Below are 26,135 nucleotides of genomic sequence, written 5' to 3'. Positions count from 1 at the left end.
TTTTGCATATAGGAGTGAGTGGGGGGGGATTGGGCTGCCTCCAATATTTTGTATACATCAGAGAATAAGCCCTTCTGATATTCCCCTTTGAGACATAGGGTCTCGAATCTGGAACGCGCTGGGAATTTTAGGCTAGGGCAGCGTTTCCCAAATGGTGGGTCGCGACCCGGCACCGGGCCACGGCACCAAAATTGCCGGGTCGCAGCGAGGCTGGCCGCGCGGTGTCTCCCGTCCCCCCCGTTCAAGTTAAAAAAAATGGCGGCAATTCCCCCCGTGGACCCGCGCGCTTGCGCAGGGCAAGCAGGGCCCGCTCCCTTCCTCCCCCCCCCCTACTCCCAACGTGGGATGGAGGAGGAAGTACCAGCTCCTCTGCGGCCCACACATTACGTGGGACAGAGGGGGAAGTACAAGCTCCTACTGCGGCCCACTTCTCCCCGTGCCAGCTTCCCGAGCTCACCTCCCGTGGCACCCCCTCCCGAGCCCACCTCCCGTGCCCCCAAGCCCACTTCCCATCCGGGCAGCAGGGGATATCGGGGGCAGCAGGGGAAAGCGTCCGGTGGCAAGGTAAGTCACCCCACCCAGTCACTGCCTCCCACCCAAGTGTCCCTGGCCCCCCTCCCACCCACCTAAGTGTCCCTGGACCCCCCCCCCACTCACCCAAGTGTCCCTGCCCCCCCCCCACCAACCCAAGTGTCCCTGGCCCCCCTCCCACCCACCCAAGTGTCCCTGATACCCAAGTGTCCCTGGCCCCCCTCCCACCTACCCAAGTGTCCCTGGCCCCCCTCCCACCCACCCAAGTGTCCCTGGCCCCCCTCCCACCCACCCAAGTGTCCCTGGCCCCCCTCCCACCCACCCAATTGTCCCTGGCCCCCCTCCCTCCCACCCAAGTGTCCCTGGCCCCCCTCCCTCACACCCAAGTGTCCCTGGCCCCCTCCCACCCACCCAAGTGTCCCTGGCCCCCTCCCACCCACCCAAGTGTCCCTGGCCCCCTCTCACCCACCCAAGTGTCCCTGGCCCACTCCCACCCACCCAAGTGTCCCTGGCCCCCTCCCTCTCACCCACCCAAGTGTCCCTGGCCCCCTCCCTCTCACCCACCCAAGTGTCCCTGGCCCCCTCCCTTTCACCCACACAAGTGTCCCTGGCCCCCTCCCTCTCACCCACCCAAGTGTCCCTGGCCCCCTCCCTCTCACCCACCCAAGTGTCCCTGGCTCCCTCCCTCTCACCCACCCAAGTGTCCCTGGCCCCCTCCCTCTCACCCACCCAAGTGTCCCTGGCCCCCTCCCTCTCACCCACCCAAGTGTCCCTGGCCCCCTCCCTCTCACCCACCCAAGTGTCCCTGGCCCCCTCCCTCTCATCCACCCAAGTGTCCCTGGCCCCCGACCTCCCTCCCACCCAAGTGTCCCTGGCCCCCTCCCTCCCTCACACCCAAGTGTCCCTGGCCCCCTCCCACCCACCCAAGTGTCCCTGGCCCCCTCCCACCCACCCAAGTGTCCCTGGCCCCCTCCCACCCACCCAAGTGTCCCTGGCCCCCTCCCACCCACCCAAGTGTCCCTGGCCCCCTCCCTCTCACCCACCCAAGTGTCCCTGACCCCCTCCCTCTCACCCACCCAAGTGTCCCTGGCCCCCTCCCTCTCACCCACCCAAGTGTCCCTGGCCCCCTCCCTCTCACCCACACAAGTGTCCCTGGCCCCCTCCCTCTCACCCACCCAAGTGTCCCTGGCCCCCTCCCTCTCACCCACCCAAGTGTCCCTGGCCCCCTCCCTCTCACCCACCCAAGTGTCCCTGGCCCCCTCCCTCTCACCCACCCAAGTGTCCCTGGCCCCCTCCCTCTCACCCACCCAAGTGTCCCTGGCCCCCTCCCTCTCACCCACCCAAGTGTCCCTGGCCCCCTCCCTCTCATCCACCCAAGTGTCCCTGGCCCCCTCCCTCCCACCCAAGTGTCCCTGGACCCCTCCCTCCCACCCAAGTGTCCCTGGCCCCCTCCCTCCCACCCAAGTGTCCCTGCCCCCCCCCTCCCTCCCTCCCACCCAAGTGTCCCTGGCCCCCCCTCCAGTCACTCACATCCATCGTTGCCTGTAATTCACTGTTTGTGTCTGTGTGCGTATAGGGGAGAGCGAGTGTGTGTGTGTGTGTATCAGTGTCTGTGTGTGTGTGTATCTGTGTGTATCTGTATCAGTGTGTGTGTGTGTGTCTGTGTGTGAATCGGTGTCTGTGTGTATCAGTATCAATGTAAGTGTGTGTGTATCAGTGTCTGTGTGTGTATCAGTGTTTGTGTGTGTGTGTGTGTGTAGCAGGGTCTCTGTGTGTGTAGCAGTGTCTGTGTGTGTAGCAGTGTCTCTGTGTGTGTAGCAGTGTGTGTGTGTAGCAGTGTCTGTGTGTGTGTAGCAGTGTCTGTGTGTCTGCGTGTGTGTCAGTGGCTGGGTGTGTGTGTCAGTGGCTGCGTGTGTGTGTATCAGTGGCTCTGTGTGTGTGTCAGTGTGTGTGTCAGGGGATGCGTGTGTCAGTGGCTGTGTGTGTGTGTATCAGTGGCTGTGTATGTGTGTGTATCAGTGGCTGTGTGTGTGTGTATCAGCGGCTGTGTGTGTGTCTGTGTGTGTATCAGTGGCTGTGTGTATATATCAGTGGCTGTGTGTGTGTCTGTGCAGGCCCTATAGGCCAGTATAGGCGATAAAATTTTTAGTGGGTCACGAAAAAGAAGTTAAAAAATAACCGGATCACGGAAAAAAAAGTTTGGGAAACCCTGGGCTAGGGGATTGGGCTCTCAGGAAGTGCCTAATCTGCAGGTATTGAAATATGGGGAGGTCGGGGGACGATAACTTATTCCTAAATTCCTGAAAGGGCAAGACCTCATCGCTTTCCAGCAGATCCGCAATCACTCTGATATTTAGGCCCTGAAATTGGCCGAATTGGGTACGGGAGCAGCCGGGTGGGAAGTCCGGGTTCCCGAAAATGGGGGTGAGTTGTGAGGGGGATGAAGCTAGGCCATGTTTCCCTTTGGCTTTAATCCATGTCGACCACGTGCATCTCATTGCCCCGAGGTCGAATCGCTGGGGCCTCCTGCTTTTGTGGGTCTGAGACCATAGTAGGGCCGAGAGGGGGGTGGGGGACGCGTGGTGCGTCTCTATTTCTAACCAGCAATTAGAGGTCGGGGGGTTGTTCCATACCACCGCCTGCCTCAGCTGGGCCGCCTGGTAATATCTGACTACATCTGGGGCCCCCATGCCCCCTCTCGTCTTTGACGCCAAAAGCACCGATCTCGGAACCCTAGGTCTTCGTTGCCGCCATATAAAGCGGAGAATGTGGGCTTGGATATTTCGCAATTCTGCTAGCAGGACAGGGAGGGTCTGAAAGTAGTAAAGTAATCGGGGGAGGTAATTCATTTTGGTGGACACAATTCTTCCAAACCAAGAGATTTGATGGGCATGCCAGGCCTCCAGGTCTCTCTTGATCTGGCGGAAGAGAGGGGGGTAGTTGGCGTGATACAGTGAGCCGTACGAACTCGCTATTTTTATCCCTAGATATTTGATATGCGAGTTATTCCACTTGTATTTAAAATTATTTTGTAAGAGTTTCCATGTAGGGTCTGGGTGGGAGATGTTGAGGGCCTCAGATTTGTCCGTGTTTATTTTGTAATCAGACAATCGACTAAATTGGTCCAACAGTTTCTCAAGGTTGGGGAGGGAAGTGTGCGGTTCAGTGAAGGTTAGAATAACATCATCCGCAAACAGGGATATTTTGTATTCCATGTCTTCGATTGGAATGCCCTTTATGCTGGGTTCAGCTCTGATCCTAGCAGCTAGTGGCTCTATTGTCAGGGCAAATAGTAGGGGGGATAGGGGGCAACCTTGCCTGGTACCATTTTTGATCGTTATTGGGTTGGAGAGCCCACCTGGGAGTTTTAAGAGAGCGGTGGGGTTGGTATAGAGGGCTCGCACCCCTTCGAGGAATGGGCCTGAGAAACCAAACCGGAGCATAGTTTGGTCTAGAAAGGACCATTTGATTCGGTCAAAAGCCTTTTCGGCGTCAAGACTTAGAATCAGGGCCCGGGACTGTTTGAGGTGCACGTGGTCTATAATATTAATAATTTTGCGGGTATTGTCAGAGGCCTGTCTTCCTGACACAAAGCCCACCTGGTCTATATGAATTAGTCTGGGAGAATAGGGTTCAGTCTGTTTGCCAGGATCTTACTGAAAAGCTTGAGGTCAGTATTGAGTAGGGATATTGGGCGGTAACTACCGCATTGAAGCGGATCCCTACCCTCCTTATGAATGATGGCAAGGTTGGCTGCTGATATTGTGCTTGGGATCGGTTCTCCTTGGAGGAAGGAATTGAACATTTGCAGGAGATAAGGGGAGAGGGATGCTGAAAATTTCTTATAATAAGCATTGGAGAACCCGTCTGGCCCGGGTGTCTTAGCTATTTTAAGTGAGGAGATGGCCTTAGAAAGCTCCTCTTGGGATACACTGGCGACACACTTTATTCGAGCTTGGCTAGTCCCACGAATTCTGGTATACCCGGGTGTATTGAGGTTTGTGACTGTTTTCTGCCCGAGTGCATTGAGTTATTTTCCGGCAGGGATTGAAGCATTTTATTCCCGCTGGCTGCAATACTGCACAGTACATATATATATACTGCATTACAATTCATGAATTTATGCCATCTGGTAGACACGCGAAGCATTGCTGCCTATTAAATCCTAATCATTATCATTTAACAGATCAGCCGCCCATCAGCCAGGCATGAACCCAGGCTGGGAAGTCAAATGCAACGGGGCTTGCCAGAGGTGAGGAGCGGCGCATTCCAGGTATCTGCCAGGTACATACCGGGTATTTGCTCGAATAAAGTGTGTCGGTGCAGTATATCCTGGTTCAGGAACTCAAGCTCCTCCAGTGATAGGGATGGAAGGTTACATTGAGTTAGGTACTCCGAGGCCGCCTTGGCGCTATCGTGTTTCTGACTGGGGAGATGGAGATTGTATAGGTCTGTATAGAATTCCGCGAATTCTTGCGCTATTTCTTTTTCGTTATACGTTATCTGGCCATTTTTTGTCCTGATTTTCGTGATCTGGGCCTTAGCCCTAACGCCTCTTAATTTCGAGGCCAGGAGCTTATCCGCCTTATTGCCCCTATCGTAGAACTTCTGATTAGTCCATTTCAACGCTCTCTCTACCTCGTCAAGCTGCAGTACTTTTAGTTCCGATCTTGTCTTATCAAGGGTTCTAAGCACTTTTTTCGAGGAGGACTGCTTATGTTGGCGTTCTAGGGCCAGAATCTTTTCAGTGAGTTCTTTTTGTGCTTTTTGTCTCAATTTTTTCTTAAAGGAGGCTAAAGAGATAAGGTCTCCTCTGATGGTGGCTTTGTGCGCTTCCCAGAGCATTGCCGCTGCTGAGACCGAGCCTTTATTTATTTGGAAAAAAGTGCTTAGTTTTTGTTTGATCGTTTTGACCACCTGTGGGTCATTAAGGAGCGAATCGTTAAGTTTCTATTTGTACGCAGAGGTTTTGACGAACGGCAGAGAGAGAGTGAGTTTGATAGGGGGCGTGGTCTGACCAAGTGATTGGGCCTATGTTAGAGTGGGAGGATGCCTGGAGAACATTATTGGTGCCTAGAAAGTAGTCGATCCGCGAGAAGACTGATGGGGGGCTGAGAAGAATGTGTAGTCCCTCTGGCCCACGTGCTGGGTCCTCCAGATATCCGACAGGGAATAGTTTTTCAGGATTTCTCAAAACTTTTTGGCCTTTTTCTGTATCTGGGCAGAGTGCGGGGTCGCTAGTTGACAGGATTTGTCTTTATCTGGGCTTAGGACCATATTAGCGTCTCCGACTAGTAATAGAGAGGAGAGCACTGATTGGTCTAATGTTCCAAGGAGGTTCAGGAGGAATTGGGTCTGATTTTCATTGGGGGCATATATGTTTAGGATGGCTATAGGGGATCCTGACAGTGTCCCTTGGAGTAGTAAGTACCTTCCTTCTGGGTCTTTAGTTACCTTTGTTGGGGCGAACGGGGTGTTATTCTTAATTAGTATGGCCACACCTCATTTTTTTTGGGGGGAGGATGCGTAAAACGCTTGGGGGATCGTATGTCTGAATGTGTTAGTCGGGTCTGGGGTATTGAAGTGTTTTTCCTGGATACAGATTATGTCGCCTTTAGTTTTTTTTAGTTCTTGAAGGGCTAGTTTGTGTTTTCGGACCGAATTGAGGCCCTTGACATTGAGGGAGATAACTTTAATTGACGCCATTAGGGGGGGGGTGAATCCAGGGGGTAAACCCCTGGCCCCGAGTTGTTCCCACGTCGGGGGTGAGTAGAACCTTAGAGCCCGGGGGCAGGGGGGGACTTCAGATTATCCCTGAGGGGGCCTCTGATGGAGGTCTGGGGGGGGAGGTGGGAGGGGAGGAAGGGGGTAGGACACAAAAGGGCAAGAAAGAAAGTGGGGCTATCCGGGAGCCCAAAAGAGATTCCGCTCGACACCATTTTGTCAAGGGAAGGGGGCAAAAACCCCTGGAGAACTTTCCGGGGCGTCAAACACAGGGTGGGGTCAGCGAGCGAGGTCCAACACCCTCGCTGTTTGATGGAGGAGGGGGGAGGTTAACTTGGATGGGAGGCTGTGTGTGGTTCATAGGCAAAAGTACATAACATTAGGTGGGAGGTAACTCGCCAGTTTTGTGAGGTATCGGGTTCTGGGCGATTTTGGCCCTGGGTATTGGGGGGGGAGGGGGAGGGGGGGAGGGGGGGGAAGGAGAGGGAAGGGGAGGAGAGGGGGGGGAGGGGGGGGGGGAGGAGAGGGTGGGAGGGAAGGGGAGGGGGTACACCTCGGAGCACAGCGGAATCACAAACTTATACAGTGCGTATACAGTGCTCGCAGCTACTGGGGGAGGGGAGGGGCACATCAATAGCCATCAAGCTCACAGACCTATATAGTGTTCTTACATTGTTCCTGAATCCCACATAGACAGTATTGCATATATATAGGGGGGGTGAGGGGGAGGAGGGGGAAGGGGGGGAGGAAGGAGGGGGGGAAGGGGGGGAAGGAGGGGGGAAGAGGGGGGGAGGAGGGGAGGGTACGGAGGGGGGGAAAGGGAGGGGGAAGAGGGGAGGGGGAGCAGGGGGGGGGGGCGAGGGGGTGGGGGGGAAGGGGAGGTTGCCCTGGGAGAGTATCAACATCAGTGGCTCGAGCAGGCAGGGGGGGGCAGAGGTCTTAGTTGAGACGGGCTCTGGGTTTATGGATGTAGAGACAATCATGCATATTTTAGGTCTTTACACAGCGACATTGCCAATCAAATCACATACCAGCGACATTTAAAACCGAAGCCCTCGAGCAGCCCTCAGGGGGGGGGGGGGGGGCGAGGGAGAGAAAGGGAAGGGGAGGGAGAGAGCATATTCGGGCTGCAGATTGGGTTGCCCACAGTAGGGCTGTTCACGCACAATCAGGATTCAAATGTCTCAACAAAGCAGAAGTATAACATGGGCCTAAAAAATGGGGTTTGTTCGTATGGTGCTAGTCATACTTGTTCTGGGTCGTGACCCCATTGTATTGCCATAGTGAGGCAAAGCAGAGACATATAAATCACATTACTAGAACAACGTTAGGGGGGAGGGGAGCCGACCTTATCGCAGGGGAGATAGAGCAAGGAAGGGATCATATACAAATAGCAATACAGAGCTGCGGGAACTATTATGTAAACTCTAGTCCATTTTGGGAGATAACAGGGCATATTGGGGCACAATGGAGACCCCCCATGTCCGTTGAGGGCCAGCTGGACTGTTACTCGATCCGGCTTGCGGGAAAGGGAGGGGGGGGGAGAAGGGAGAGGGGGTTGCTGCCCGGGGATCTCTTCAGGGGTAGAAGGCCAGAGGAGTGCTTCCACCCGAAATATAGAAAGGGGGCATGGGCCCCTCTTATTGTGGATTGTGGAGGATCTGGGCCTATCTTGGGGGGGGGAGGGGAAAATAGGTGGGAGCCAGGTTTCGAGCATACGACCTGTCCTCCGCGGTTTGGAGGGGAAAGAGGCACCGGGTATCCGTCCCTGTAAAAGGAGCGTCTCAGAAAGTTTCAGGGCGCCGACGGGTTCTTGCAGCAGGATCCAAGACCCACCGGGGGAGGCCTGGAGCTTAGCAGAGCATCCGGAACCTGGAGTGGACGACCTCCACGGGGCGAGACGAGCGGCGCAGGTTTGATGATTTCCGCGGCAAGCAGCTTGGTTCCAACAGGTGCAGGGAAGATTCCACTCGCGTCGGGGCGGATCGGTGGGGTTAGTGGAGAGGTTTCCTGAGTTGAAGGGGATGTGGGGGGGGGGAGGAGGGGGAGAGAGCGGGAGGGGGATGGAGAGGGGTAGGGGGGGTTGTGGGGGAAACTGGGGGGGGGGAGGGGAGGGGGGAGGTGGAGAGGAAGGGGGGGAGGAATGGAGGGGGGGGGGGGTATATGGGTGGTGGGGGAGGGGAGGGAAAGGGGGGCTTAGTGTCGTGGTGCCTTCGGACCCTTCAGGCTTCAGGGAGGCTTGATGTTGTCGTGGTGGCCATCTTTAATAAATCCTAATGTCCGCAAGCGCCTAGTTCCAGGGAGGAGGGCGAGGGAGGCTGATTCTGGACACCGCCTCTGTTTGAGGGCAGACAGAGGTGTGACATGTGGGGGTAAGTAAGGGGTCGGGGGGTCGTCTTCGGTGAATGGACCATCTTGGGGGGGCAGAGACGTTGAGGGGGGGAGGGGGGAAGGATCCCCTGCCGACATCTTTACTGTGAGGCTGTTTAACCCCCTGGTCACGAAGGTAAATGGTGAGTGGTCTCATTGCGCTTCTTTTATTCACCGTCAGTCGGGAGAGGTCATTAAAGAGTTGGATATCCACTCCATCCATCGTGACGGTACGCAGATCTCTGGCGGCCGCCATGATCTGCTTTTTCGCAGAGTAGGCGTGCATTCTGAGCTCCACGTCCCTGTGCCGGTTGGGATCCCATGATTTTGGGCCCAGAGCCCGATGGGCACGGTCCGTGTGCAGTTCGTGCTCGGATAGGTCAGGCACCAGTAGTAAAAATAGTCTGCGAAGGTAGGGTTGTAATTCTTCGTGGGAGATGGCCTCTGGATATTTCTAAGGCGGATATTCTGCCTCCACTAGCTTTTCTTGAGGTCTTCGAGAGCGTTTTGTAAGTCGCGGGATCGCATCCCCACATCTTGAGACTTCCTTGTGGGTCTCAGCATGGGCGTTGGAGACTCCCTTCATTTTGGCCTCCCAGAATCCTCAGTTCTTTCTGTGAGGGCTCCCACCTCTGCTCGGATGATCTGTAGGGCCTTCTCTGTGTCCTCCTGTACCCCCCTTCTCATCTTGGCTATGAGAGAGTCAAAGAATTCTTTATTTAGGACCGGGGGTGTCCGTTTCAGGTTTGTAGGCCGCTGTGCGCCGCGTGCTCTGGCTCCTCCTCGACGCCATCTTGCATTTCAGGGCTGAGGTCTGCCTGGCGCGGGGCCGGGGCGAAGAACTTCGTGACCGGGTTCTGGTTTCGCTTTTGACCCTTCCCTGACATCTCCCTGATGTTAGCGGCAGGGGTGGGTATGCGTTTTGGGAAGTTTGGGCTGGGGGAAATTGCTTTTTCTGATTGCTTTAACGCGAGGGTGCCAGGAGCTCTCCTCCTAGCTAAACCATCTGCGGTGACGTCACCGGACGTCTCTCCCTTCAGAACATTTTAATGGGGCAAAGTCATTCAATTTTGTCATGGACTGCGGTGCCAATTGTTTGTATGCGAGCCACTTTAATAAAACTGCAATTTGATATACAGGCGTTATGTGGACATTATCTGGTGGCAAAGGCATGTATAGCTCCTTTTGAGTGTTGCAATTATGCTACAGCAGCACCTTGGTTGGTATCAGGCTGTTTTTTTTATTTTTATTTTTTGTGTTTATTTAATTATTTTCCTGGGGAAGCTGTGCCTTTAATGCAGAAGGATGGTGGCCATTTTGGATCCGGCTGGATGCACGGAGCAAGACAGCAGCTCAGCTCAGTCTCCCTCCTCACAGCTGGGGTGGAGGGGGGTGCAGAAAGGTAGGAGGGGGTGCAGGAAGGTGGGAGGGGGGTGCAGGAATGTGGGAGGGGGGTGCAGGAAGGCAAGTTCAGATGGACCTGCCGGCAGGGGCAATGGCAAGCCCAGTGTGCAGCTCCCTTTCTGTCACAGGGCAATGGCAGCCAATTTAGATGCCACACAGCGGAACCAGAGCCCTGCACTACCACATGTCCCACCGACCATCTCAGCCCTCAGATGGGAGTTAGGTCTGAGTGCTCCAGTGGTGCTGATTGCCGGAGGGGCAAATAATAGCCCGCGATTACCAGCGGGTCTCTGCAGTCTCCGCTCCCTCGGTTTCAAGCGCAGAACGGCGCCATGTTGTTTTGGCGGGCCCGGCTCTCCCTGCAGAGTATAATCACCTACCCCTGCTTTTCAAGGCTCTTATTCTCCTGGTTGGGTCACCTGCTCTGCTCCGACTTATATCCTGTTTAAGGGGGTTGTTTTGTGGGCTTTTTTGCTTTATAATGTCACTTTTTTTTGCACTGAGGAACGGAGCTCGTGTTCCTCACGTCTGCCCTGCTTCGTGGTAAGCCACGCCCCCCCCCTCCACATCCCCTTTCTAAAGGTGAACTCCCTAATAAACTTACATTTCCAGTCTCCCTTTCAGGCGATAAGTTCAAGACTTCTAACGCCGCTTTCATTGACTCAGGAGCTGGAGGATACTTCATGGATCTTGAATTCGCCAGGTTAAACCGCATACCTCTCATGAGAAAGAAGGTTCCCATCGCACTCGTCGGTATCGATGGACATCCTCTTACCCTGGCCCACATCTCCTTAGAGATGGCTCCCTTGCTTCTGTCCTCACATCTGCACAAGGAGATCTTAGTTCTCGATGCCATTCACGCTCCTGGGATACCCATCACCCTTGGTCTTCCTTGGCTACAGCTTAACAATCCTCTCATTGACTGGACTTCCTCTACTCCCATTTTCTGGAGGCCGAGGTCAGGCGAGACTCATCAACTGCTGGCCAACACCTCTGTTCCAGAAGTTATTCTACCTTCCATTTACCATCAATTCCGGGACGTTTTCAATAAGGTACAGTCAGACCTCTTGCCGCCACACAGGACTTACGATTGTCCGATCGATCTAGTTCCAGGTTACTCCCTACCCAAGTCCAAGACCTACCCCTTGTCGTTACCAGAATCTCACGCTATGGATGAATATATCCAGGAGAATCTCAAGAAAGGCTTTATTCGTCACTCCAATTCCCCAGCAGGGGCTGGGTTTTTCTTCGTCACGAAAAAGGACGGGTCGTTGAGGCCTTGCATCGACTACAGGGGTTTAAACCACATAACTATTAAAAATCGTTACCCCCTTCCCCTTATTACTTAACTGTTCGATAAATTACAGGGGGCCAAGATTTTTTCCAAGTTGGATCTACCTGGTGCCTATAACCTGGTGCGCATCAGGAAGGGGGATGAATGGAAGACGGCCTTCAACACGTGTAGTGGACACTACGAATATCTGGTAATGCCTTTCGGCTTATGTAATGCTCCCGCTGTCTTCCAGGATTTCATCAACGACGTCTTTCGTAAGGTACTCAATATTTTTGTTATTGTATACTTGGATGATATCCTGATTTTTTCCAAAGATCTCCAGGACCATATACGCCACACCTCCTACATCCTTTCCCGTCTCCGTGAACACCATTTGTACGCCAAACTGGAGAAGTGTACCTTTCATCAGACCTCTACTCCGTTCCTGGGGTACATCATTTCCGATGAGGGGTTTATGATGGACTCCGGTAAACTTCAAGCAGTCACTGAATGGCCAAGACCCAACTCTCTCAAGGCCATACAACGTTTTTTAGGGTTCGCTAATTATTATCGTAAGTTTATACGGAGTTTTTCCACCATTGTGGCACCCCTTACTGCGCTCACCAAAAAAGGAGCTGATTCTTCTGCTTGGTCATCCGAGGCCATCTCCGCCTTCGAGACACTCAAGGAAGCCTTTATATCCGCACCTATTCTCCGTCATTCCAACATTGAACTTCCCTTCGTCCTGGAGGTCGACGCTTCTGATTGCGGCGCTGGTGCCGTTCTTTCCCAGAGACCCACGCCCCAAGATAAGTTACATCCCTGTGCATATTTTTCCAAGAAATTCTCGTCTGCCGAGAGGAACTATGACTTGGGTAACAGGGAACTTCTGGCCGTGAAGATGGCTCTGCAAGAGTGGAGACTCCTGCTGGAGGGGTCGAAAGAGCCGTTTACTATTCTCACGGACCACAAGAACCTTCTTTACATAGAGAAAGCTCGACGCCTTGGTCCACGACAGGCTCGTTGGGCTCTTTTTTTTTCTCGATTCGATTTTCACCTGTCCTATATCTCCGGGACCAAGAACGTAAAGGCAGACGCACTCTCCCGTATACATTCTTCTGAAGAGAGGCCAGAGGAATCTTTGGAGACTATCCTTCCGCATGAGAGGATTCTCGCCACGTCTTCTTTCAAGAATCTTGACAAGATTTTGCACTCCCAGAGACGCATTCCCAAGGACTTGGTCGTTCCCGACAACAAACACTTTGTACCTTCCAAATTTGTTCCAGAGGTCCTGTCTTGGGGTCACTCCTCTAAATCTGCAGGTCATCCAGGTTTTAAGAACTACTGATCTCATTCGTCGGAATTTCTGGTGGCCAAGGATGTCTCAAGATATTTTGGAGTTTACCCGCGCCTGCCCCACGTGCGCTCAAAGCAAGAATCTGCGTCAAAAGCCTCAGGGTTTTCTGTTACCCCTTCCAGTTCCCGACCGCCCCTGGTCCCACATTTCTATGGACTTCATCGTGGAGTTGCCCAGGTCCAGAGGAATGAACACTATCTTGCTGGTCGTGGACAAGTTCTCGAAGATGTCACATTTCATTCCACTTAAAGGATTACCCACCTCCCCCGCCCTTGCTGATATCTTTACGGAGCAGATTTTCCGGATTCATGGGTTCCCTCGTCCATTGTTTCTGACAGAGGTTCTCAGTTCGTATCCAAATTTTGGAGAGCTTTCACGAAGAGATTGGGCATCTCTTCTTCTTTCTCTTCCGCCTATCATCCTCAGTCCAATGGACAAACGGAGAGAATCAATCAATCCCTGGAGAAGTACCTGAGATGTTTCATATCCGATTTCCAGGATGATTGGGCCCAACTCCTCTCTTGGGCAGAGTATGCCGTCAATTCTGCCAAAAACGAGTCCACCCGGGAGTCGCCCTTCTTTATAAATTATGGGTTCCATCCTCCCTGTCTTCCCATCCCCAACATCCCTTCTGGAGTACCAGCTGTAGATGAACGCATTTCTTCCCTCCAAACCGCATGGTCCAGGATTCAGTCTACCCTTCTCAACTCCTCCCGCAGATCGAAACTACAGGCCAATCGTCGTCGTCGTTCGGCGCCCAGTTACAAACCAGGGGATTTGGTATGGCTCTCCTCTAAGAATATCCACCTGAAGGTACCATCTCCTAATCTGGCACCTAAGTTCCTGGTTCCCATTCCCTATTTGCGAACAAATCAATCCCGTGGCATTCTGGCTCCAACCAGCACCCAGTATGAAGATTCCCAATGTCTTTCATGTGTCCCTTTTAAAACCATTCATCACCAGTCACTTCTTTCCGGATCAGACTCGTAAACCGGACCCCATTACTGTACAAAATAACAAGGAATATGAAGTTCACTCTCTTTTGGATTCTCGCCTATCCAGGGGTCAGCTCCAGTTCTTGGTGCAGTGGAAGGGCTTTGGCCCTGAAGAGAGATCCTGGGTACCTTCAAAGGACATTCATGCCCCGGCCCTTCTTAAGTCCTTCAGGAAAAAGTTTCCAGAGAAACCGTTCTTGGACCGTCCTGAGGCCGTTCCAGAAGAGTCGGGTACTGTCAGGAATCGGCGTCCTCCACGCTCCCCACACAGAGCACCCCCTTCCTGCAGGGAGCCCCTGGACACACAAAACAAACCTGCCTTACCGGCCTCCACGGCTCCTCGCCGTCGCGGGATCACTCCCCTCGGCGATTCCTCTGCTCAGCTCCGGGCGTGCCCACGCCCTCCTGCATGCACACCTGCACGCACACCTGCACCATCCACTGGCTCGGTTCATGCGCGTACACGAGTTACAGAGCACGCTCAGTCTGCACACTCTTCTTCCCGTCCCCCGGACCTCAGGCTCCGCCCCTGCACACTGCACGGGCATACTCAGGTTACCAACAAAACTCACCTGGCCTGTTATGCCTGCACCAATCTGCAGTGTCTCCCTGTAGCTCTTCCTGTCCCACCTCCGTTCCTGATTGGACTTTCCTGCTTTATCTGTCTCCTCTCTGCTCTCAGTCTTTGCTCGACATAGTCTCTGTATGGAAGTACTTCTGGATTCTCTCAGTGTTTTCACAGGTTCTGACGCGGCTTGTACGACTACCCCCTCTGGCTCTCGATCTCGGCACTCCTTTGACAACGCTCACTCTGGTAACCCCTTGAACACGGCTTGGACAACGACTTACCTCCACTCTCCACTCCCTGACTTCGGCGAGGCATCCTTCACTCTATCTCTACAACCGGTACCGGCAAGTATTGTCTACCTTACTACACCTGGCCTGGCAACGCTTTATACCACACTCCGGACACGCTCCCTTTGCCGCGGGTGCGTGTATTACCACTTTCCCCTTCAGCTCAGGGGATGGGTCTGGTCTGCGGGCAGCACCGGCGTAACAATTCACAACTCCATAAGTCAAGCATGTCTCGCAGCCCCAAATATATTGCATGAAATAAGCAGATATAAGCAGTCTCTTAATTATGAAAGTCTTATCTGTTTCTTGCTGTAGAGTAAGCTTCTCTGCTCTACTGGAACCGCACCCGTGCGTGCACAGAAAATATCAGCATCCAGGTTTAGAAGTCTTATTTGGTGTCTTGCAATCAGCTATGCTGGGCAGAGCTCAAGACCGGTCAGCTCCAGAGATGTGTGTTCTCTTGGTCAGACTCTCCTGGGAGTCTCAATAACACTCCTCTGTCTCTCCAAAGGTCAGCTCTCAGTCAGAGCTAAGGAGTCCCTTCCTGTCTCAACAGACAGGCTTTTGTAAGCAATCAGGCAGGTGGTGTTTATTAATTGACTACCAGCAGTTAACCACCACACTGCCAGATTAAAGGCACATTACTTGAACAGGGATTACTCCCCTGTTATAGCGACTTACAAATTAAATGGAGATATATTGGGGGAAGCCTTGATGGAGAAGGATTTAGGAGTGCTTGTAGACAGCAGGCTTAGCAATAGTGCCCAATGTCATGCAGTAGCTTCAAAGGCAAACAAGATCTTATCTTGCATTAAACGGGCAATGCATGGAAGGGAAGTAAAGGCACATTACTTGAACAAGGATTACTGCCCTGTTACATACCTCCCCTGTTTGTGGCAAGCTCGGGCTTGCCACGGCCAAAGCCCATCCTTCCACTCTCATTCTAGATATCTCAGTGACTTGAATGAGAGTGGATGGAGGAAGAGAACCCTCAGTCCTGTTGGGATTGGAGCCCTTTCTCCAGTTTATTCGTGTCTCCTCCTGAAGGTGTTTGAGATCAGCACCCCTCAGTCGCTCGAGGAGGACTTTCTCCAAGTATAGTCTTTTTTCTACGTGCGCGGGCATGAGATTTCCCTCGCGTTGGGTGCTCATCTTATTGTAGGCATACTGTATGGCAGCAGTTGCAGAGCTTTTAAAAAACACCTTTTCCCACTCAATGGGGCTGCTAGTTCAGCCCCTTTTAGATTAAGTTGCAATTCCACACCCACTTCCAGAGAATGTCCCATCTTTTCAGCTTCATCAGCTAAGGATTCTTCTGGTTTTAATTCAGCACGTGTACCTTCTTTTGTTGCCTGCTGGGTGGCTGAAGGTTTTGCTAGTGCTTGTTTAGGTGGTTCAAATTTTGCAACCTTGTCTTTCAGATGAGCGGTATTACCAGCTCTCACTGTACCCTTGTCTTCATGGGTTTTTGAGGCTGTGGGATACTGATGCTTAGTCAGGGTCAATACTTGTCCTTGTAGGACTGTAATCTTATCCGCGAGTGATCCCTGTTTTATGAGTGCGTCTTGCAAGTCTCTTCTCAGGGAATTTATCTGCATGCTTTGCTCTCTCTGAGCCTGCCTCCACATTTTTATTGCATTGTGGAGCACTATGAACTTCTTTGCTTGGGCCGCAGTTACTTGTTTCAGTTTCTGGACATTCTTGTGCTCCCTTTTTTGCCGCGTCACCTGGGTTCTAAGCTTGGCTTCTAGCGTTGCTTTGGTGATGCTCAGGGTAGCCTTCAGTTTCTCATGCTGCTTTGCAGGGACATACTGGGTCATCAGACGTTCCTGCAGCACTTGAATTTCTTTAGCAGCCTGCAGCTTTTCTTCCTGCAGTGTTTGCTGCTTCTCCTCTACATACTGGAGGTGTGTACGCAGACCTTGCAGTTGGTTCTGCAGTCGGTGCTCTGCTTCAAACTTTTCCTTGACTTCTTCTGTCAACTGAAAATTTTCTTCTTTCAGTTCTAAGTTTTCTCTTTTTAATCTTGAGTTTTCTCTTTTTTCAGTCTCTGTATTCTTCAGGGCTTCTTTGCAGTCCTCCTTCCATTTACGCACATCTGCTTTGAGAATGACACTCTCCTGGCGTGAGACTTCCTTCTCTAGGTTGAGGGTCTGAAGCTCCTTCTGAGAGACTTTGAGATCTGTATCAAGATTACCAATAGTTTCTTTAGCAATGTCCAGCTCCTCAGTGAGACTGTGTAGTTCCTTTGTGGAAACTTCCAGGTCTGTGCGGCAGCTGTTGATCTCATGATGTGAGGCATCAAGCTCTATACGAAGAGTGTGAACCTCTTCCTGGAAGACTGTCATCTGCTTCAGTGCCTCCTCATACTTCCACTTTAGCATAGCCACCATTTTATCCGATTGGCTCTGCTTTTCATCCATGGCGGAAATAGTAGCCTTTGCAGTATCTAGCTCAGTCTTGAGATCCTCCAATTCGGTCTTGGCCGCAGAGTAAATTGCGAGCACAGTCTTCTGTAGCTCAGCATTATTTTTTCTCTCCCTTCCCAATTCTTCACAGAGCAGATCACAGTCATGCCTGGCAATTTTCAGGGCGTCTTCAGGGCTGGTCAAGGGATCGTCTGGAAGCTGTGTTGCTCCGCCGTGTGGTAAAAACTGAAATCCTACTCACCGTCACCTTCCGAAGGTTTTTGACCAGCCAGGGACACCGTAGCTGTGCATACCAGACGGTGACGTCAGCAGGAGGAGACGTTTGGAAAAAACTCTGTTGGCAGCAAGACCACGAGGACTGCAGGAGATCTCCCCGCATTAACGGACGTTCTGCACCCCACGGCGAGCGGCTATTCCTGGCAAAAGACCCCGTACCACTGCACATGTCCTACTCATGGACGGTGAGTAGGATTTCAGTTTTTACCACACGGCGGAGCAACACAGCTTCCTTAAGCACAAGCGCTTGGGAGCTTTTTCTTATTCAGCAGGAGAATAATCTACTGTTTATTAATTCAATACATGTTTTATATCAATTGAGGTTACAATTGTTTTAACCAATAAAAGCTCTTTGTATCTTGTCCACCACGACAATTGTTGTCTCAAGGGTAATACACTATTGTGGTGTTTTTTGTTTATTTCTTGTTCCCTTCTCTGAGGTAATCCATATAAGAAGAAACCAATGCACAAGACTCCATTCCATTCTCTATCCTCAGCGCCATAGGAGGTTATTCTACACAGACTTTTTTACTTGCAGATTAAAAAACATTCTTTCATTCCCGGCAGGGTGACTCAACACTCAGCATTTGTTTGCTAAAAATTCCTCTGCTTCAGCACAGTCTTGTACCAATTTTCACACTTTTCTGCATATACTCCATTCACAGCTGGTAGCCCTATGCGATGTGGCAACCTTTATTTGCAAAATCAGTACCACTCGTGGGTCACCATCTGTATTCACTGCTTCAGCGAAACTTTTGAAAACAACAAACACCTATCCCTTTTTAAGGGCTGACTCACTTCTTGAACCCTGACTATGGCTGGAAGGCAAAACCCCTATTTCAATGACCATATTACACTTTGTGATAGGCAAAATAAGGTTTAGCTACTTCAGCAGTCTTTCTCCTCTAGGGATTGGGGCAAAGAGTCTATCTGTGGTTTTGTAAGTTTCAGTGCAGTGTGGTTTCAGTGGTGTGTCCCTTTAACTCTGATCTCTGCTGCAAGAGGTTTTTTTTTTCTAAGTTGCTTGTAGGCAAAAAGCATTAAAAAAATTTCACATAAAAATCTCCGGTTCTTTTTAACTAAAAAGACACCTCTTGTCCCACCTCGGACACCATATGTAGACGGACGTTCACAGAGGTACACAATTGGAGACTTTATAAGGTGAAATTATAATAGGCTTTATTGTGCCTTTTCCTTTGCATCAGAAAATCATCCAAACACAGGGGGGGGGGGGGAACAAAGCTTCTATTCACTTGGGAGTATCTCTAGTGAAAATACCATGCAATTAATTCACAACTCCATAAGTCAAGCATGTCTCGCAGCCCCAAAACATATAGCATGAAATAAGCAGATATAAGCAGACTCTTAATTATGAAAGTCTTATCTGTTTCTTGCTGTAGAGTAAGCTTCTCTGCTCTCCTGGAACCGCACCTGTGCGTGCACAGAAAATATCAGCATCCAGGTTTAGAAGTCTTATTTGGTGTCTTGCAATCAGCTATGCTGGGCAGAGCTCAAGACCGGTCAGCTCCAGAGATGTGTGTTCTCTTGGTCAGACTCTCCTGGGAGTCTCAATAACACTCCTCTGTCTCTCCAAAGGTCAGCTCTCAGTCAGAGCTAAGGAGTCCCTTCCTGTCTCAACAGACAGGCTTTTGTAAGCAATCAGGCAGGTGGTGTTTATTAATTGACTACCAGCAGTTAACCACCACACTGCCAGATTAAAGGCACATTACTTGAACAGGGATTACTCCCCTGTTATAGCGACTTACAAATTAAATGGAGATATATTGGGGGAATCCTTGATGGAGAAGGATTTAGGAGTGCTTGTAGACAGCAGGCTTAGCAATAGTGCCCAATGTCATGCAGTAGCTTCAAAGGCAAACAAGATCTTATCTTGCATCAAACGGGCAATGCATGGAAGGGAAGTAAACATAATTATGCCCCTTTACAAAGCATTAGTAAGACCACACCTTGAATATGGAGTACAATTTTGGGCACCAATCCTAAGAAAAGACATTATGGAACTAGAGAGAGTGCAGAGAAGAGCCACCAAATTAATAAAGGGGATGGACATTCTAACTTATGAGGAGAGGCTAGCTAAATTAGATTTATTTACATTAGAAAAGAGGCGTCTAAGAGGGGATATGATAACTATATACAAATATATTCAGGAACAATACAAGGAGCTTCAAAATAACTATTCATCCCACGGGCAGTACAAAGGACTCGGGGCCATCCCTTAAGGTTGGAGGAAAGGAAATTTCACCAGCAACAAAGGAAAGGGTTCTTTACAGTAAGGGCAGTTAAAATGTGCAATTCATTACCCATGGAGGCTGTGATGGCAGATACAATAGATTTGTTCCAAAAAAGTTTTGACATCTTTTTAGATGGGAAAGGTATACAGGGATATACCAAATAAGTATACATGGGAAAGATGTTGATCCAGGGATTAATCCGATTGCCAATTCTTGGAGTCAGGAAGGAATTAATTTTTTCCCTTAATGGGGTTTTGTGTTTGCCTTCCTCTAGATCAATAAGTATAAATATAGGATAAAGTATCTTTGAACGGTTGAACTTGATGGACGGAAGTCTTTTTTCAACCTCATCTACTATGTAACTATATCATCATCCTCATCATCCTCATATATCTCCCCCAAGCACCCTTCATCATTATCATCCTCATATCTCCCCCAGAACCCCTCACTATCAACATTTGCGATACTCCCTATCTATCTCTCATACCCCCATCTCTCCCCCTCACCCACACACATAATACCCCCCTCCACATCAAACACACAATACCCCCCTGCAAACCACACACATCCCACCCCCCCTTCACCTCACATCACTCCCCCCTGCACCTCATATCACTCTCCCCCCCTGCACCTCACATCAACTCCCCCTGCACCTCACATCAACTCTCCCTGCACCTCACATCAACCACCCCTGCACCACACATCAACATCCCCTGCACCACACATTAACCCCCCAGCACCACACAATAACCCCCAGCACCACACATTAACCCCCCAGCACCACACATGAACCCCCCAGCACCTCACATTAACCCCCCAGCACCTCACATCAAGCCCCCATGCACTTCAAACCCTCCCCTACCTTGGCTTGCAATGGAGGAGGCGGCAGCAGAGCAGGCAGGAGTGCACGCACGCTCTAGCAAGCAGCAGGCAGGAAAGGAAGTGCCTCAATGCTAGAGCGTGCTGCTTCCCTGCGAGGGGGAGAGCGGGCTCGCGGGGAGGGTGACAGCGGGCTCGCGGGGGAGGGTGACAGCGGGCTCACGGGTGGGCACGGGCTCGCAAGGGGCTGCGGGAGAGTGGACTCGGGAGGGAGGGGAAGAGCAGAAAGCCACCGCGAGCTGCACAGTGAGTGCAGGCGGGCCGCATGCGGCCCGCGGGCCGCGTGTTGTGCAGGCCTGATCTAGCGTGTTAAATAGACTCTGTACGGATGTTTTCGGGCTAGTTAGCGTTATCAAGACATCGTCAGCGAACAGGGATACCTTGTATTCCCTTTCTCCTATAGTGACCCCATCTATACTAGGATTTAACCTAATCTTGGATGGTAGAGCCTCTACACAAAGTGCAAAAAGCAATGGTGATAGTGGACACCCAGGCCGCGTACCATTTGTGATTTTGAATGGTGTCGATGTAAATCCTGAGGTGCGAACGGTGGCTGATGGACTAGCGTATACGGCTTTTATACCATTGATAAATCTATCATGTAGACCCATTCTGTTCAGAACCCTATACATAAATGGCCAAGCGCCCCTGTCAAAGGCTTTCTCAGCATCTAGCCCCAATATCAGAGTTGACCTTTGGTTCAAGTTGCTCTTATGTATAATATTGATAGCCCTGCGGAAGTTGTCTGAGGTAAAACCCACCTGGTCTGGGTGGACTAGTGAGTTCAAGACCTTGTTTAGGCGTGTTGCCAGAACTTTAGCAAAGAGTTTGATGTCTGTGTTTATAAGTGATATGGGCTGATAGCTTGGGCATAACGAGGGGTCTTTCCCTTCTTTTGGAGTAACTATTATCAAACCCTTGGGCATTTCGCTTGGCATTGCTTCCCCTTTCAGTATTTTATTAAACCATCTGACTAGGTATGGTTTATGTATAAAAATGAAGCAGGGGATTGGCTGGTTAGCACACCCGAAAAAATGCACTAACAAATCACCGGTATTAAAAAAATATATATTTTTATTGAACTACATAATAAAAACAAGGGACAAAGTGGGGACAAACAAGGGGAATCTCCTCCCACGCGTTTAATGCTGCAGTAACGCTTTCTCAAGGAGTATGCTTTGGCTGGTACACAGATGGTTTATAAAGCCCCTCCTTTGGCAAACACATCTGATAATAATTATATATGTAAATCAAATGTTGATGAACGAACATGACATCAATACACTTGAATGGGAACACCAACTAGGTTAACTACTTGTAATTCATGAACAGAATATGATCTCCAGAATTAGTCCATAATATTTAAGGCAAGAAATAATGGCCAAAATCTTAAATCTATATATAAGATTTATTTATATCTCCTTAAGGCTGTCTTTTTGAGCTATGAATGGCTCCTCCGCAACTATGTTTTAAGTATAGCCTCAAACTGTTTGTAATACAGGTTTAAAAACCTATCCGAGTTAAAAATATTAAGGTTTTTGATTGTCGCTGATACTTCTTCAAATGTTATGGGGTCGTATTTTGGGGAGTCTAGTTTCTAGGTATTCATCTATTTTTACACCCTAGGTCTGGGTCTTCCTGTTCTGACTTGTTCAGATTGTATAGGTTGTTATAATAGCATACAAATTCCTTGAAGTGTTGTAAGTTAGGACATCTTGATCTGTTTTTAGGCTATAAATGTTTAGGCTGGACATCTTATTCCTTCATTTTGCTGCCAGGTACCTGTCTGCCTTGTTATGTTTTTCATAGTACAGCTTATTGGTCCAAAACATTGCTTTTTCTGTGTCTTTTATCATTACATTTTTAAGTTCCACTCTAACTTTGTCTATTTTGGTCATAGTTATGGATGACAGGTTTTGCTGGAATGCCTCGTTTTTCCTTTAATTGTCACTTAAACTTTCTATCCTCTTTTGCTTTTCTTTTCTCCTATGTGAAGCTATGCTAATTATGTTGCCCCTCAGTGTTGTCTTATGGGCAGCCCAGAGCGTGGTTTCTGCCACTTGGCCATTGTCATAATGTAAAAAAATATTCCCGGAGGGCAGTACCAATCACCTCCTTAGTTTCAGTTATTCCTAGCGGCAGGTCGTTTATTCTTCATCTTGCATTAGGAGACCTCTGGTTTATGCCCCTCACCATCAGCGCTACTGGTGCGTAATCTGACCAGGTGATATTGTCCATCTCGGCTTTAACTATATTGTTATCTAGCGCTATAGATAGGAATATATAATCTATACGGGTTTATTGGTTGTGGGGGGCTGAGTAGAACGAGTAGCCTCTCTATGTATGAGTGCACCAGAAAATATGCATGAAGAAAATCAAACCATTCGTTATAATGACCACAAGTCTCTCTCTCTCCCTGGCGTGCTGCTGACTGCTGCTGTGCACCTGGGTAAATAAAGGATACCTCACAATCATATTCTCTGGTGCACTCAGGACTGTGCTTGTTTGAGCTTCCTATCTGGCATATTTTTGTGTACTCGTGGACAGTGCTTATTTGAGCTTTTTATTTTGCATCCTTTTGGTACTTTTTGAGTGCTGCTCCGGTTACTGGGGTGTAAAGGGTCAAGGGAAGTACCTTGGGGTTTTGGACCTGAGGGAAAGGGCCTGTGGAGGGGGTCTCCCCCCGAAACGTTGCCCCCCTGATTACCCTCCCCCTGTTTGTTTTGTCTTTTCCCCCCTCACTTACCGTGTTTTTTTCACCCCCTGTCCCGGTGTTTTGCACCCCCTATATTTGATATGCATTACTAGTGTGTTTGCATTGCGCCGTATCACTCAAGCATTATCTTGTGCTCACATTAAATTTGTTATATTGTTGGCATAACCCTTAGTGTCATAATTTCTCTAAGTCAGAGAGTGCTGGGACTTCAATGTTATTTACCAATAGTTTGGGGGGAATTTGGGTCCTCCTAGTTCCGTTGGCACCCTGCATATCTTATATGTATTATATGAGTGCTGTCTACTCCATTTGTAGAAGTTTACTCATATCTTACCAATCATATGGTGTAACAACATATGGGTGTAGATGGTTAGCAGAGGTGTACACTCGGTAGAATTGCTTAGAAGAAACTCCTATTGTTATAGGTAGCGTACTCCTAATTAGTGGTATAAGGAGCAAGGTAGGTACCTATTAGAACAGAGGGGTACTCTGAGTAGGTGCAAAATGGATCAGTGCAGTGAGAAGTGTGTTTGTCAGCCTCTTGTAATTCAACAACTACAATGATTCCAAACAATACCTAATACGTAAATTCATTAATTGCAATACCACAGGAGCAGTAGTCTGCGCATCTGCTGGTTAGGATTCAGTATCTTTAGCAGACATCTGCCCAGAGAGGAAGTATAAGGGTACTCACCATCCCTGTGATATACATCCTTGTTGACCAGTAGTGTGTGTGCGTAGCCACTTTCTGCTACGAGAGTCAGTCCCAGCCTATCATTATACTTTATTGCTAGAAGACTACCTTTTGCCCGTATCTGCCATTGAGCAGTATGAACGTGCACTAGCAGTGCCAATACAAGGACGTTTATAATGCTGTCCCTTTATCGATATCCTCATATAGGCAGGATCATCCCCAGCATCAGATTGGTGACTCAGATTAGTCAGCAATCTACAACATTTGTACGATCAACAGAGCTTTTACAGCACTGTAATTGTGATCACAGTCACTGTCAGTGCTGTTTGATTTTAAAACCCAATATTTTATATTCGTTTTTGATGACATTAAAGAATTTTTAGCTAATCCATTAATCTGAGTGCTCTGTCACTAAGTTATCTGTTTCTCTTTTATTGTGTGTATACATTCTGTACCTTACCTATTAAGCACCTCACTTACATACATCTAGGCTGTAGCAGGGGCCCCCTGTTCTGTGTAGCTACCTGGGAAAGCACAAAGCTCTGAAAATATTAGAGCAAAATTGGTATTAACTGCCATTCAAGTAAATTCCAATCAAAGCCAATAGACTTTGCGGCACCTGTTATCGGGGCTTCATGAACTCCCCCCCCTACCCCTCCCCGATTGAATCCTATTAAATATGCTGAAACTGCTTCTCAGTTTTGGAGATTCCCTCTGTTCAAATGTATGTAAGTAAAATATTCTCCAGCATGGGGAAGCTGCTTCACTGCATATAAAACAAGGGCTTCAGTTTGATTTTCATACTGTGGCCTTACCTCATATGGTTGCTGCTGAATTGCTCATATGAGAACTGAGTCAACTTCCTTCTGTATCACTGCAATCAGCAGAGAGATGACTCGTTAGTGCGTCACCACCCAACAGGATTCCAGCCTTTTTTTGAATTTTTTTTTATAGGTGCCTTTTGCCCATTTCCTGCTACCACCTACCTATATTAACTTTTTCCTTGTTTACTGTAAGCATTTAGAGTTTCAGTCTTTTTCTTGTTCCAAACATATGAAATAGTTGCTGTCACATAACATCAGACCACTGGTACACCGAGAATATCTAGACTCCGCCCACCGTTTAAGCTCCTCGGTCCTACTGACCACGAAGTTACCCCCACCCGGACTATTGCAAGAAATTAACAAAAATAAACACTTGACAGGCATACCCCGCTTTAACGTACGCAATGGGACCAGAGCATGTATGTAAAGCGAAAATGTACTTAACGTGAAGCATTACTTTTTTTCCCACTTTACAATGCATGTACTGTACAGCAATCATCATATACATGCATAACTGATGTAAATAATGCATTTGTAACCAAAATAAATACAGTAGGCTTTATTGAAATAAAATCTTTAATGTCAGCTGATTTTTCTTACTAGTGCAGGCAGATGCAAAATGGATGAACGGAAAATTATGTAAAAATTATGTTGAAAGGATGAAGGAGAGGGCATATCTTCTACTGTACAGTATTTTTACTGTAACACAAAACAAAAAGCGATAAACAGCACTCAAAATTGGAATAACAAATGGCTAAATGCTGAGTGCAGCAGGAACAAGGAGGACCTTAATTCCCCCTATAGCAGTAACCAAATATCAACCAGCTTGGCTTACAGTGATGAATTTCACAGCCTCTATGTCAGTGATTCCCAAACTTTTTTGTTTGGAGGAACCCTTGAATTATTTCGAAAAATTTCGGTGAACCCTTATCTGGCTGACACATATTAGGCCGCGCTTAAAGTGCTGGCGACGTCGCATCAAAACAAATGTATTAACGCCGTCGCGTGCACTTATAGTTGGAGCGACAGGACGGCGCGACGGCTTGGTCGCGATCACTGGAAGTCACTTCAATTTGATTTTTCCAGCAACTGCAGCATGACGTCAGCGTCACCGGCACTATAATTGCGGCCTTAGGTTAATTTCACACCTCACGAGCCATCTCTATTTTCCACCCTCTACCCATGTATTTCTCTCCCCTCCTCTCACTCACTCACCTGCCTCGCATGTATTTATCTCCCCTGCGTCTCACTCTTACTCCCTCTTTTCCTCACTCACTCCCCCCTCTCTCCTCTCACTCGCCCCTACCTTCCGTCAATTACCCCACTCACTCAATCCCCCCCACAAAATACATACCAAAAAACCCCACCCCTCTAAATACATGCAACTCCACCCCGCAATACATAATAAAAATACCCGCCCCCGCCATTACATATTTAAAATGGCCCCGCCAATACATTTTTAAAAGACCCCCACTGCCTTAATACATTTTTAAAAGACCCCCACCGCCTCAATACATTTTTAAAAGACCCCCAATACATTTTTAAAAGACCCCCCC

The sequence above is a fragment of the Ascaphus truei genome, chromosome 1, assembly GCF_040206685.1.
Source record: "Ascaphus truei isolate aAscTru1 chromosome 1, aAscTru1.hap1, whole genome shotgun sequence".
Taxonomy (NCBI): Eukaryota; Metazoa; Chordata; class Amphibia; order Anura; family Ascaphidae; genus Ascaphus; species Ascaphus truei.
This window is presented reverse-complemented; position numbering follows the sequence as displayed.